Raw genomic sequence first — 14777 nt, 5'->3', positions numbered from 1 at the left:
CACAATAATCCCCATCTAAAATATTGAAAAACTAAACATTTGAATCTTTATATTTTTGAAGATACCCCTTTTGTGCTATTACGAAATGATAAACTTCTCTTAATGCTCTTGTTTGACCACCTCCTGAGCCACATATCATTTTGAGATTATAGTAAATTGTTTTTTCATTGTTCAATTGATAACCATCAAAGTTTTCAGTCCATTCAAGGATATTCATTTTTTTCTTTACATCCTCTAACTTACTACTTTTTAAATTGATTCGCTTATTTGTTTTATTTACCTTTGTTTTAGTTATTTTTTCAATAAGACTTATTTGATATTTTTCACATTCATTATGTTTTCCATTTATATACCAAGACTGAGATTTTCTCCACTCTTTAGTTTGATTAATACTTGGTTTGACCATTTATATATTGCAAAAAAACGCGGCGGTAGCCTTAAAAAACCCTAACCCATCTTCCCATCGTTAAAACACAATCTATTCTATTCACTCAATCATACAATATCCATATGGAACACAATCTATTCCATTATCTAAAATAAATCTCTTATCATCAAAGGCTCCTAATGCCTTTTTATTTACTTCTTCACTATATATGTTATGTTTATAACTTCTTATTGTATTCATTTTCCTATATTCTTCTTTCTTATTCATCAAACAATTATAATAATTTCTAAAAGTTATTGATTTCTTTATTACATATTTCTTTATTCCCTTTAACCTCTTATCAATCTGATCACCATACATATAAGCATATGCCTTTGTTCTCAATCCAATAAACTCACTCATTACTTTTCCACCCAACTCATCCTTAAACTTACCAATAACCTTTTCATTCTTTTTGGAAAATAACTCACTCTTCTTGCTGAAATTACTTCCATCATATACTCCAATATTTTTCTTCATATCTTCAGAAACATCATCAGTTTTTATATCTAGGATAAAACTATCAGTGTCCATATACAACAATGAAACATTTTCACCATACTCTTTCTTTAAGTCATTATACAAATAATCATACATCAATATCTTTGATAAATCAAGAACTGCTGTTCCAATATAAATTGGTTTATCCATTACAATACTTTCCTTTTTCATATGAATTGCAGAAAAGTTCTCTGAAAAAACCTCTTCTCTCTCAAAACTTGGTTTATTTATCAATCTCAAAGCTTCTTTCCAAGATGTTGCGAATCTAATGTTTTGCCTGTTTCTAACATTTTCGATAGTCTTTCCAAATACAGCATTATTCATTAATTTATAAAAGTCCCCTTCAAATTTTACTTTTGTATTTGCTCTCATATCTGTATTGAATTGAATATACTTTTTCACCCAAGGACTTTGTTTAAATTTTAAAACTATGAATTTTAGCTACTCTCAATCCTTCTCTCAAAAACTGTTTTAAGCTTCTCTGATGCAAAACATATCCCTCTTCATCATAGAATGTTGTTAATAACTTTTCTGTTGATTTGCCTTTAATATTAAAACTTTTATGATAATCACTGAACCATTCTTTCTTTGGGGTTTCTTTCTCACATGCAAAAGGAAGGTCTTTATGCTTATTATGAAGATCACTCGGGTACCTCAAATCAACTTCAAAATAATAACCTTCTTCTTCGTCATTCAATTCCTCTTGAGAAGAAATAACAATATTCATCAAAGCCTTTTCATAATCCTTTTCTTCCACCCACTCTAATTTACCATAAGGCAGAGATTGAGACATTGCCCATCCATACAAATTATTAGCATCAAAATACATCAAATAATTACTATCTTTTTCACTATCATAATTTGGAAGATATTTATTATTTGCTTTAGCATATCTTTTTGAACATACTTGTGATATTCCACCTCTCTTGGACTTCTCAATCATCAAAAGCATATCAACATCACTGATTAAATCTATATCTTGTTTTGTCATTTTCAACATTGCACTCCAAGCTAAACCAGGAGCTGTGGAATAGTGGGCAGGATCTAATCCATAACAATTTTTATTATGACAGAGTGATCTAAAAGCTTCAAACACATCAGCAAACAATAAAACATCTGATTTTAGATATAAATCATGATATTCTCCAAGGTTCTTTATCTTAAATATTTTCCATATTTCTTGTGCGTGTTTATATTCCTTATCACTTATCTCTTCTTCATAAAGGTTATTATAGAAACTTTCTTTTGAAGGAAGTTGTGTTTCTTTAAATCTCATAAATGAATCCATATAATCATCAGGATAAATTCCCTTACTTGTAAGAATTTTCTCTTTACTTTGAATTTCATTCCTTGTTTGAATTTCCTCTCTCATGAGAATTCCTTCTTTAATCAGAATTTCATCTTTAATCAGAATTTCCTCTTTAGTTAGAATTTCATTCATTGTTCGAATTTTCTTTAGAATTAGAATTTCATCTTCAGTTAGAATTTCTTCATTAATTTCCTCATTAATTAGAATTTCCTCTTTACTTTGAATTTCCTCTTTAGTGAGAATTTCCTCTTTTGGAAAGAATGAATTAAGATTTGGAAAAGAGTCCGTGGAGCTTAGATTTGATGCGAGGTAGGCTAGTGGTGTTCCCATAAACTTGTAAGAATCTAGAAACCTAATACGAGTTAAAGGTTTTGTGAATATCATTTTTGTAAATGAAATATACTTTTGACTTGTGTTTGTTATGGCAGAAATATTCCCTGGTGTTTTTGAAAGTTCATTTATAAATAGATGTGTATCATAATTGGCGCTGTTGTGAAGAAAGACTGGAATAAAAGAAGGTAATCTATAATTAAGATTACAACAGGAATGAGCGGGACCTCTATATTTACCAGTAAGATGACAATGATCCCTCACTTTAGACTCCTTAATTTCCCCCTCACAAATATGACAGATATTGTTCTTTCTAAATTCTAATTTTTCTTCTTTGGTTAATTTCATCGGTTCATTTGTTTCTTTCATTAATTTAGTGAGTCTTATACAATCCTTTTCTAATCGTTTTACAAACTCTTGTGAAGCTTTTTTTCCACTATAATGTTCAAGTTTGTTATACTTTTCTCCAACAGATGATTTGATATAATAACAGAAACCACAAGGAATATGTTTTTGATATTTATTTGTATATGATTATTTTGGATTAGGAGAAGCAGTATTTATCTTTTTAAGGATACACTCAAAATCAGCGAATATCACAAATGGGTGCATGATAGATTTATTATAATCTTCAAAATAAATCTTTTCACCCGGTTTAGGCATTGTAATTACAGCTGATTTATGATTACCACAATATTTTGAATGTTGTTCTAATCGTTCTTTTGTGTGAAATGAATTAAGACATCGCTTACAAGGATATATTTTGTTTGCTGTTCTGAATACCTGAAAAGAGATTAATCTTGAGAAATTATTGATGTATGTGCAATGTGAATTATTTCCAACACTAAAATATAAAAGATCAATGTGTGTTTCTTCATTTTTATAATTGTTTGAAATTTTTAATATTTGAACTTTGTTTGTATCCGTTAATCCATATACATTAATAGAAAGATTATTCTTCTTCTCAAATTTAGGAATATCTGTTAGTGGCATTGGGAATTTAAAATCTTTAATGTCAAAGGTATTCTCATATTTCATATATTGTTTTACTCTTTCTGAATTACATTTTGGTGGATGAAAGTGAGCAAGAACAGACCAGAGCAAACATTTATTATCATTGTTCTTAATATTAACAACTGCCTTCTTTAGTTTTATTTCTTTTGGTAATTCAATATAAGAACAAGCTTTAAGAGAGTTTGATTTTAGAATGTGTATATCTAAAAAGATGATTTTTTAAATATTGAATCCACTTCCTACCACTGTATTATCAACATCCTCCTCTTGTTTTGATAGTTCTTCATAAACCCCACGATTTAAAAAATCTTGAAATGATGTTATAAAATGAAGATCTGTTCTCATATAAGGAGTATGTTCTTCATCTTGTCTTTTCATATTCATTTTCACTCCCATATAAAACTTTAAAGTTTTCATTTCTTTTAATGTCTTTTTAATAACTTTTTCAACATCAGGTTTCACTATTTCAATTGATTCAGCTATTGATGATGGACCGGGTTCTCCAAATTGAAAAATCCTTATTTTTATATGCCCTTTAAATGCCCCATCAGTGTTTTCAATATAATAGTCTCCCTTTACTTTAAACTAATTTTTCTTGTGTTTTTGTGATTGAAGATGTCTATTATAACTACTCTTCAAAACATCCTTTGAGCAGATATCACAATGTTTTCTTTCCAACTCAAGAGGAGATATTTTATGAAATAGATTAAATGTGTTTGTTGGTTTGGAGGTGTTTTCTATAATGTTTATATTTGTGATTACAAACATCGCAGTATGTTGTATTCACCATATTTATATAATAAATCTTTGCTTAAGCTAAAATTTTCTTGATGAAAATTTCGTTTATTTTACAGGTGAATCTGTGCTTAAAACCATTTTATCCTCCAACTTCTTCACTTCATAAATACAATGTTTCAAGACACAAAAGACAAGTTTCAATCAATCTCTTCATTTGTTAAAGATACTGAGAAATATGTCAAGGATGCAAAATTGAACAAAGATAAATATAACAACTATTGGATAAAAACAATTATGGTAAATAATATGAGTTCTTCAATTTCCTTCAGTGGAAGGGCTTTTAGTATACCTGGGAGAACATCAATTAAAGTATCTCTTACAAAAGTTTCTCCTCTCCTTCTGGTAATATATTCAAAACTAGAAAAAGCAATGAAACAAGAAAAAGTATCAAAAAACAAAAACCATATGGATGAAGCTTTAGAAAGAAAAGATAAGACCATCTGTAATATGCAAGGAGAAATTTGTATTTTTTTCAACAACCCTAAAGATGTAAATCCTGATGAAATAAAGGATGTTAATATATCAGGTGAAATGACATTTCGTTCAATAGTAGTTAACGATCATTTTAAAATTACCTTTAATATAAAAAATGTTGTCGTTGAATCTGGTAATGAAAAAAAGTATATTGATATCGATGGTAATATTATTAAATACGAGTCAATATACAACTGAAAGTATAGATGAATTTCAGTTTAAGTAAAGTTTTACTTTATAAATATGCTAGACTTTCCTGATTCTCCATATGACAAATTTGAGAATTGTCCTGCGTGTGAAAGACGGGGATTAAACACAGAGTCAAAAGCCTCTAAACAATGTATATTCTGTGATTATCTTCTAATTAATGATAATAAAAAATATAAAAAGGAAAATAATTATTTTAGATTTACACCAAAAATGAATTACTTTACAAGATTGATTAGAGAAATGAATGTAAAGTATGACGGTGATAACACACCTTTCCTTACAAGGGAAGAAACTGAACGTATAAGAGAAATGTTCAAAGGATTGTTGTTATATATTATTCATGGATGTAATTTTCAGGGAAATATCAACACAAGATATTGTATAAATAAAATAATGGATTATCTTGAAATTAAACCTGAACTTAGGATAAAATATAGAGTTTCTAAAAAAGCCAATAATAAATTAAATAACCTGTTTTCCAAATATATAAATGAATGATTTTTTACCCATTTGGGAAAATAAGATAAAATTTAACAACCATAAAAATCTCCCAAATTCATTAAGATGTCTCATAGTTGGTTCAAGTGGATGTGGAAAAACCTGCTTACTTTTAAAGATGCTCCTCACTCCCAACTTTTTAGATTATGATAATTTAATAATTTTCACAAAGTCGAGTTTTCAACCAGAGTATCAACTACTCTCACAAGGTTTTAATGCTGGTCTTCAAAAAGAAGATATAATCGGTTTATTTGAACGGCAAAAAAACCTAAATGATTATAACATTGAAGATATAATTCAACTATTTTGTGATACACAGAGATGTAAAAAGAAATCAAATCCGATAACTTGTATTCTTAGTGATAATACGGATGACATACCGTCTCCCCAAGATTTGGATAAATCAAAAAAGAACCTCGTTATCTTTGATGATTGTGTTAATGAGAGAAACCAAACGGTAATGGACAGCTACTACACAAGAGGGAGACATTCTTCTTGTAATTGTATTTATCTTCGTCAATCGTACTTTCAACTTCCTCGTCGTTCCATCAGAAACAATGCTAATACTTTTATTTTATTCAAGTTAAATTCAATAGATATCAATAATTTTTGGAGAGATAATTGTTCTACATTATGTAGTAAAAAGAAATTTGAGGATTACATGAAGCACACGACTGAAAAATATAAATATATTGTTGTGAAACAAGATGAGATATTAAGGGATATATTTTTTGTTTTATAAACAATTACATATATAAATGACAACTATTATTATAAATCTTGTGGGTAAATCTGCTTCTGGAAAAAACTTTCATAAATCAAGGTTCTTGTGTAGTACAAATGAGAATATTGTAAATTTACTTGAAAAACACCCCGTGATACGCATTGTATCAACAACAACTAGAGCAATAAGACCCGGAGAAGTAAAAGGTGAAGATTATCACTATATTTCAGTGGAGGAACATATGCGATTGAGTAATGAAGGTCAAATATTTGAGGAGGTTTCTCTTGGTACAACAAAATATTCACATTGTAAGAGTGAGTTAAGGAAACTAAAATCTGGTGGTCTTGGGATATTAGAAACTAATCCAGAAGGAACGAGACAAATTATTAAACATCTGAGCGGAGTGAAGATTTTATTATTCGGTTTTGATGTTGATGAAGAAACTCAACGCAAACGTATGAAAAGCAGAGATGCAAGTATTGGTGAAGAAGAAATTACAACTCGCATTAATGTTAATAAAGAATTTGATGAAATATTTAAAGAAAAGGATTTATTTGAACACATCTACTTGAATGATGAAGAAAAGGAAAATTTCCCTGTTGATCTTTACAATTCATTAAATGATATTTTACAATAAATAAATGGATGCAAAAGAAAGAGCAAGAAGATTTAAGGAACATCAAGAGTTGGTTTCAAAAGTTGTAAAACAGCAGGAAGACATAAAGAAGAAACGCAGACAGAAACTAACGGGCGAAGAAGCATTTGAAAGAAAACAAGAGAAATTTTTTAAACCACTTTTAAAAACTTCCCAAGAAAAAATGAAAGATGTTTCCACAGTAGAATATACTCCTAAAAAAACTTTAAATGTTAAAAGATTTTGATTAAATGACGGAGGAAGAATTAGAGCTTTTAGGAGAATTAAAGGTATATGATGATGAAGGTTTATTTCAACAACTGGAAGAGATTAATCGACCCCCTGATTATATTGTGAATGCTCTTCAAAACAATGAATATTCAGCGGATTCAAAAACCAAAGCAGGACTCATTCCAACAGAACAATCAGCAATATTTCATCTTGTTCAAGAAAAGGTATTGATATTTAATGATGAATTAAGGTTCTTGGGTTCTGCTCAACCCCCTGTTAAACTAACTCCGAGATTAATGTTTCTTCTCACAAAAGATGGAAGACAAGGTTCAACTGTGAGGGATGAATCAAAGTATATTGATAAACCATTGGATATGAAAAATAATGATGATAGAGTATATATTGATCTGCTGAACACTCTAAATTATAGGGTTAGTATTTCTAGTAAAAGTAGGAAAAATGAGAAGGAGAAACACATTATTCAGGCTTTAAGTATCCTTGGTTCAGGTATTAGTTTTCTTCCAAATGACCCATCGCAATTAGTTAATAGACTGTTATTGTTGTTAGGTGGTAAGAAGGCTGGAAATAACAATTGTTTTAATGAAGCATCAGCCATTTTAGACCAGTTGATGAACATGAAAATAATTAATAAATCTCAATATAAAGACATTTTATCTCATATTAAATAAGATGAGAAGCACAATCCTTGGTTTCAATTTCACAACAAGCGACCACACATCTTCATTCCCATACCCACTACAACTTAACCTAACAAAAGAATATGAGGCATCTTTATTGTCCATGGAAACTTATAATACCTTATTTAATATAACTGATAAAAATGACAAGTTTAGTTATAATCCCGGAAGTGGATACAAAACGATAAGTCTCACCCGGAGCATATGAGATTTCTCAAATATCTTCCGAAATTGCTCGTCTTATGAAAGAACAGGGTGATGAACCAAAAAATATTGTTATAGACATTCAAAAACATACTTCAAAATCAACGATTAAACTTAAAAATAACTACAAGGTTGATTTCACAATTGATAATTCATTTAGAGAGTTATTGGGTTTCTCCTCAAAAAAGATTGAAACTAATGGGACGTTTTACAGTGATAATGTCATTCAAATATCCTCAGGAATAAATTCGGTGTTAATTCACTGTGATTTGATTGATGGTGCTTATAATGATGGAAAAAAAAAACAAATGCAATATTTTCATTCAGCGCATACTCAACCCCAATTGGTTATAAATTCAATATGGAACCCAAAAATTTGGTTTATCTCCCTGTGTCAGGAAAAACCATACACAGAGTAAATTTTAGGATAACCGACCAAGATAATCGTATGATTTCTTTTCATGGAGAAGTTATATCCATCAGAATTCACCTACGTGAAGTTTTCCAATAAATAAATACGATGGTTATTGTGAGGAAACACGAGTTGGGAAAAATATAAAATAATTACAGGGGATGGGATGTTCCTTTCTCCATACTACAAGGGTGAAGGTATGTATCTTGGTAGAGGATACTATAAACCTAAGAGACAAAGGGGTGTTGGACATCAATTTAGAGGAGATGGGATAATTGATACTCTCATGGGTATTGGTTCAACTATTCTAAAACATAAAGATCTAATTGGTTCAACTGCTTCTGCTGTGGGAAATGTAGCAGGTGCTGTAAAGAGCATAAAAGATGCCCAGAAGGAATCTCATAAATTACAAGCAATAAAAGAAATTAAGAAAGGCAAAACTCAGTTGTCCCCCCAAGAATGACAGAAAATAATTCAAATACTTGGATCAGGGTTTCAAAAGTTTTAACATCTTTTTTTCCTAAATAAATACAAGTATGGAAGCAATTGATAGTATCTATGATTTGGATGATACTATTATTATCTCAAACTCCACTAAAAAAGAAGATTACTTCAAGGTAAATGCAATAACTGGAACAGACTGGAATACGAATGGTACAAAAAGTTTTGAAATAAATAATCAACAAACCTATTTGAATCTCTCCGAAAGTTTCTTGTTGTGTAAATTTAAATTCACTAAAGCTGGGAATAACACAAACGCTGCACTTGTAAATGATTTCTTCTGGAAAATGTTTGATAGTGTGCGTTTGTATATTGGAACACAAGAAGTTGAAGCAGTTGATTATGTCTCTGCTGTATCTGAAATGATGAAATTTACACTCTGTACATTCAGTGATAGAATGGGAAAGGGGTCTGTCGAAGGTTTTATTCCTGATATGTCAACGGGAACAAACACAGACCCTGGATATACTCAAAGGAAAGGAATGTATAATGATGATACAAAAGCAGAAAATAGTTTTACTGTGGCAGTTCCTCTTAAAGGTGTATTTGGATTTTGTGATCATGATAAAGTTCTGTATGGTCTTAAAATTAGATTTCAACTACAAAGGAATGATAATGAAAATAGATTGCTTTTTGGTGTTGGTAGGCTTTTGTGTGAACAGAATAAATTTGTAATTGAGGAGATGAGTTGGTATATCAGTGAATATACTCCTAATCTTAAAACAGAAGAGATGTTGAATCGAAGACTTAACTCAAAGAAACCACTCAGTGTATCATACCTCAAAAGAAGATGTCAACACGTTAAACTCAACCAAACTACTTACACGTGGAATTTGGGTGTTCTGGAAGGAAAGCCACGATATCTGTGGATCATTTTTAAAAAGCCAGATGGTGATACTGCGACTGATAAGAATAATGCATTGAGTGATAATGCTAAGGTGAAACAACTTCGCGTTTCTCTAGATGGAACATTTTATCCACGAGATAGATTGGAAATTAATTGGGAAAAATGATTTTGCTGAAGCATACAAGTCTTACCAAAAGGTGTGTGAAAGTAATGGAAATAAAGAACCTATTTTGGATATGACAGCATTTAAAAGTTTGTATACAATCTATGCGTTTGACCTGAGCACTCAAAAGGAAACTATTAAGTCTAATCGAGTGGATACTTCCCTATACATTGAAAGAGGAGAGAGTGAAGAAGTTGATACATATTGTTTGCTTTTGGAAGAAACAGAATTGCAGATTAATACAGATAATGGTGTGATGATTAGTCTCACATAATTTTTTGTTAAATAAATGAGTGGCAAAGTACCAACTGGGGTATATGTTAATCAAATCAATCTTCATAAACTATCATCTTGTGTTCAAAATCAAAAGCCTTGTACGATTAACGTTAATACAATTCAGAGAAAAGGAGCAGTAAGAATTGATGTTTTGCTCACAAGAGAACAGGTTAAAATCTTGAATGACACTGGCTCACTTAAAATTAAAATGACAAAACCAATGTTGAAAAAATATTCAACAAGAGAGATGAGTGGAGGATTTCTCCCATTTCTAATTCCTTTATTTGCTGGTTTAAGTGCGGTTGGAGCATTGACGGGTGGTATTTCAACAGCGGTGAAAACTCCCAACGAAAGGAAGGCTCAACTCCAGGCTCAAAAAGAATTGGAAAGACAAAACAAAGAGTTGGAGAAACAAATTAGTGGAAGTGGTGTAATTGTAGATTTTGCTGAAAAACTTGAAGGTCTGCCTGATAAAGCGAGATTGTTAGTTGGAGATATGCTTTCTATATTCTAAGTTGGAGATATTCTCCAAAATTACAGTTGAAGCACAAGCAGGTGTAAAATTAACGAAAAGAGGTAATGGATTATATCTTTCTAATAAATAAATGAGCATTGATGAGTGGTTTAAAGAATACAACATCAAATTTACAACTTGTCAAATATTGTAAGAAATTAAAAATTCATAATGTGGTTATTTGTATGAGAGATGAATTAACAAATGTGCTGAAACATACAAAGAATATTATTATGAACTTAGAAGATAATAATGGGAACGGTTCTCATTGGGTTTGTATTTTTAATAGTCAAGACAAATATTATTTTGATAGTTTTGGTCTTCCACCACCTGTTGAAGTCATAAAATTCTTACAGAATGGTGTTTATCAAACATTTCAAGTCCAAGAATTTAATTCCAAGTGTTGTGGTCAATTACGTCTATATGTGTTATTTCAACTCAACAAAAATAAAAAATTTTACTGACTATTTTTAATCTAATATAAATGACTTATGTTGGTAAAGATGGTTCTATCTTTGGTGTATCTCAAGAACTGGATATTGATTTATCAAATTATTACACAAAGGCACAGGCTGAACGACATAAATATAATATAACCAAAAATATTAACATGAAAAATGCTTATAAATTAAAAAATTATCCAAGCCCGACTGACGCGAATGACTTGGTGAGATTAAGCGATTTATCACAATATATATATATATATATATATATATATATATATATATATATATATATATATATATATATATATATATATATCCTTAAATAAAACGGCCGTGTATTCCAAAGATACAGAAGTGTTGATATTATCTCCAGGTCATACAGAATTCACAGTTCGAATTAAAATAAATTTTTATAAAGAAGGGCGTATCGTTTGTATGAGAATAGAACAATGGGGGTATGATATGAATGATTTAGGGTATAATTGGTCATTTAAAATTAACCTCGAAGACCTGGAACAATTAAATCAGTCTCGTATGGAAGAATATTATCCACTTGGTATCGAGAATGAGTTTTGTGGGGCCACGATTAGTAAACAACAAATAAAAGAATTTAATAAGGGTAAATATAATAATGGTTTTGCCCTTGTTTATATCATGAAAACAGAAAAAACAGGATTATATATAATAAGTAAGGAAATACAAAATGATTTTACTATGGGAAGATGGGGAGGTGTTTCGTGCCATAATATTATTCTAACATATATTTCTAATACATAAATGACAGCAAGAAGGCTTCAAGAAAATTATCATTTCTGTGTCCAAGCATACCTTCAAGAAAAGGGTATTCGGTATTTTAATAAATATGTTCTACAACATAAGAATGAGGTATTTTCAATAAAAGATTGGCATTATGCTGATGTTGATAAACCGACAACTTTAGATTTAATTAGAATGTTAAATAATGAAAAAATTATGAAGTTAAGAAAAGGTAAGGCTCTTTTAGAAATTCAAAAGAAATTTTATTGGTTTCCTGTTGTAAAAAAAAATATTTTGGATACAGGAATAACAAGAAATCCTGATGAATATATATATATATATATATATATATATATATATATATATATATATATATATATATATATATATATATATATGATATTCTATGGGGTGTAAGCGATTCAAGGATAATAAGGGATGAGGAAGGAGTTGAAGAAGAGAGGGAAGAGGAGGAAAAGGAGAAGAGAGAGAAGGAGGAAAAAGAGAAGAGAGAGAGAAGGAGGAGAGGGAGGAAAAAGAGAAGAGAGAAGAGAGAGAGAAGGAGAGGGAGGAGAGAGAGAAGGAGAGGGAGGAAAGAGCGAGACAAAATAAATATCAAAATATGGAAACCAGTGAGATTAAAAAAAGATTGGTGGTATTATAGAAAATAACTCAACCCACCGAGGAGGAAAACAAAGAATTGACAAGTCTATTTGCAATACTTTCGACAAGAATATTGACATCGACAAGCTATTCATTTTAATTCAAGTTTTTCATTTTTTTTTCTTAAATAAATGGAGCAGAGAGTGAAGGCATTTCTAAGGATTCTTTATGTTTTAAAAATTAAGATTCAAATGTGCATGTTGGAAACTAAAAAGGTTTTTGCACTCTGCAGGAATTTTTCACATAAATAAATGAGTTATTGTCTCAAATGTAAAAAGAAAACTAATACTAAAAATATTTCATATATTAAAAGTAAAAATAACAGGGTTATACAAAAAGGTATATGTTCGGTGTGTGGTTCAAAAAAAAAATCAATTTATCTCCAAACACAAACGAGGAGGAGATATACAAAAGTTTTTATCAGGAAGTAAATTTACAACTACTGGAATACCAGGGGAATTACATCTTCCAGGGTATTCTTTCTGTGGTCCAGGCACAAACTTAGATAAAAGATTAGATGAGACAGACAATCCTAAATCCTGGAGTAAGCCCATCAATAGAGTTGATGAAGTGTGCATGAGACACGATATTGATTATGGGAATACCACAACGTTGGAAGAAAAGCATGAAGCCGATAGAGAAATGTTGTATAATTTGTCTCTGATACAAAATCCAACCTTGAGAGAAAAAGTTGATCGTTTCATTGTGAAGAAGATGATCAGTGCTAAATTGAAACTTGGACTTGGAAATTCAAAAAACTTATAGGCTCTAATGATGTCATTAAGACTGAAGAGCAATTAGCTGATGAATTACATAAACCAATACTCACAAAGTTTCAGAGAAGGAAAGTTTATTCCAAGGAAGTTGATTATATCTGGTCTGCTGATTTGATTGAACTCAATAATGATAAGGGGTACAAGTATGCTTTAACTGTTATTGATTTGAGGAGTAGATACGCATGGGTTGTACCATTAAAAAACAAAACAGGTAATACTCTTATGTTAGCCTTTCAACAGATATTTAATAAAAGTAAGAGAAAACCTAAAAAATTGTGGACTGATGAGGGTAGAGAGTTTTATAACAAGACATTTATGAATTTTCTAAAAAATAACAGTATTACATTATACAGTACCTTTAATGAAGGGAAGGCAGTTGTTGTTGAACGTTTTAATCGTACCTTAAAAGAGAGACTATATAAAAAATTCACACAACTCGGTTCACAACAATGGTCATCTTTTATTCAGGATATTGTGGATAAGTATAATGACACGATTCACACGTCAACAAATATGAAACCATCAGAAACATTTACAAAATTAAAATATGAAAAAGAGATTAATGTCAGAAAACCTAAGTTCAAAGTTGGTGATATCGTAAGAATATATAGGTGGAAATCTCATTTTGAAAAGGGTTATACTAAACGATGGACGAACAAACTTTTTAAAATTGTTGATGTAATAGATACGGTTCCTTGGACTTATAAGATATATGATTTGGAAAGGGAAGAGATTTTAGGTTCATTTTATTCACAGGAATTACAAAAGACAAAGTTAAATTGAAAATTTTTGACTCCGCCCCTTTTTGACTCCACCCACACAAACCCCACCCCACACAAACCCCACCCCACACAAACCCCACCACACACAAACCCCTCACAAGCTCCAGACAAGCTCCACACACACAAACCCCACACAAGCTCCACCCATATTCATCATATTCACATAATTAGTGATTAGTTCATTAGTTCCCCACACACAACATGTTTATTTAATTAAAAAATTATCCATCCATCCACACAAGCTCCACTCATCCACCCATCCACTTATCCACACAAACCTCATCCATATAAGCCTCATCCACATTCACCCCTCCCACACAAGCCCTGCCCACATAAACCCTGCTCACACAAGCTCCACCCACATAAACCCTGCCCACTTAAACCCCACCCACACAAGCCCCACCCACATAAACCCCACCCACACAAGCTCCGCCCACACAAGCCCCGCCCACATAAACCCCACCCACACAAGCCCCGCCCACATAAACCCCACCCCTCATCCCCCTGTGCGCCCCCACCTTTGACCCACCACCTCCCTCATCCCACCCCCACCCTTCCCCACACACACACATGGGGAGGGGAGGGGTGG

This window comes from Eptatretus burgeri, chromosome 12 (assembly GCF_056783735.1).
Source record: "Eptatretus burgeri isolate ZD-2024b chromosome 12, Ebu_testis_v1, whole genome shotgun sequence".
Taxonomy (NCBI): domain Eukaryota; kingdom Metazoa; phylum Chordata; class Myxini; order Myxiniformes; family Myxinidae; genus Eptatretus; species Eptatretus burgeri.
This window is presented reverse-complemented; position numbering follows the sequence as displayed.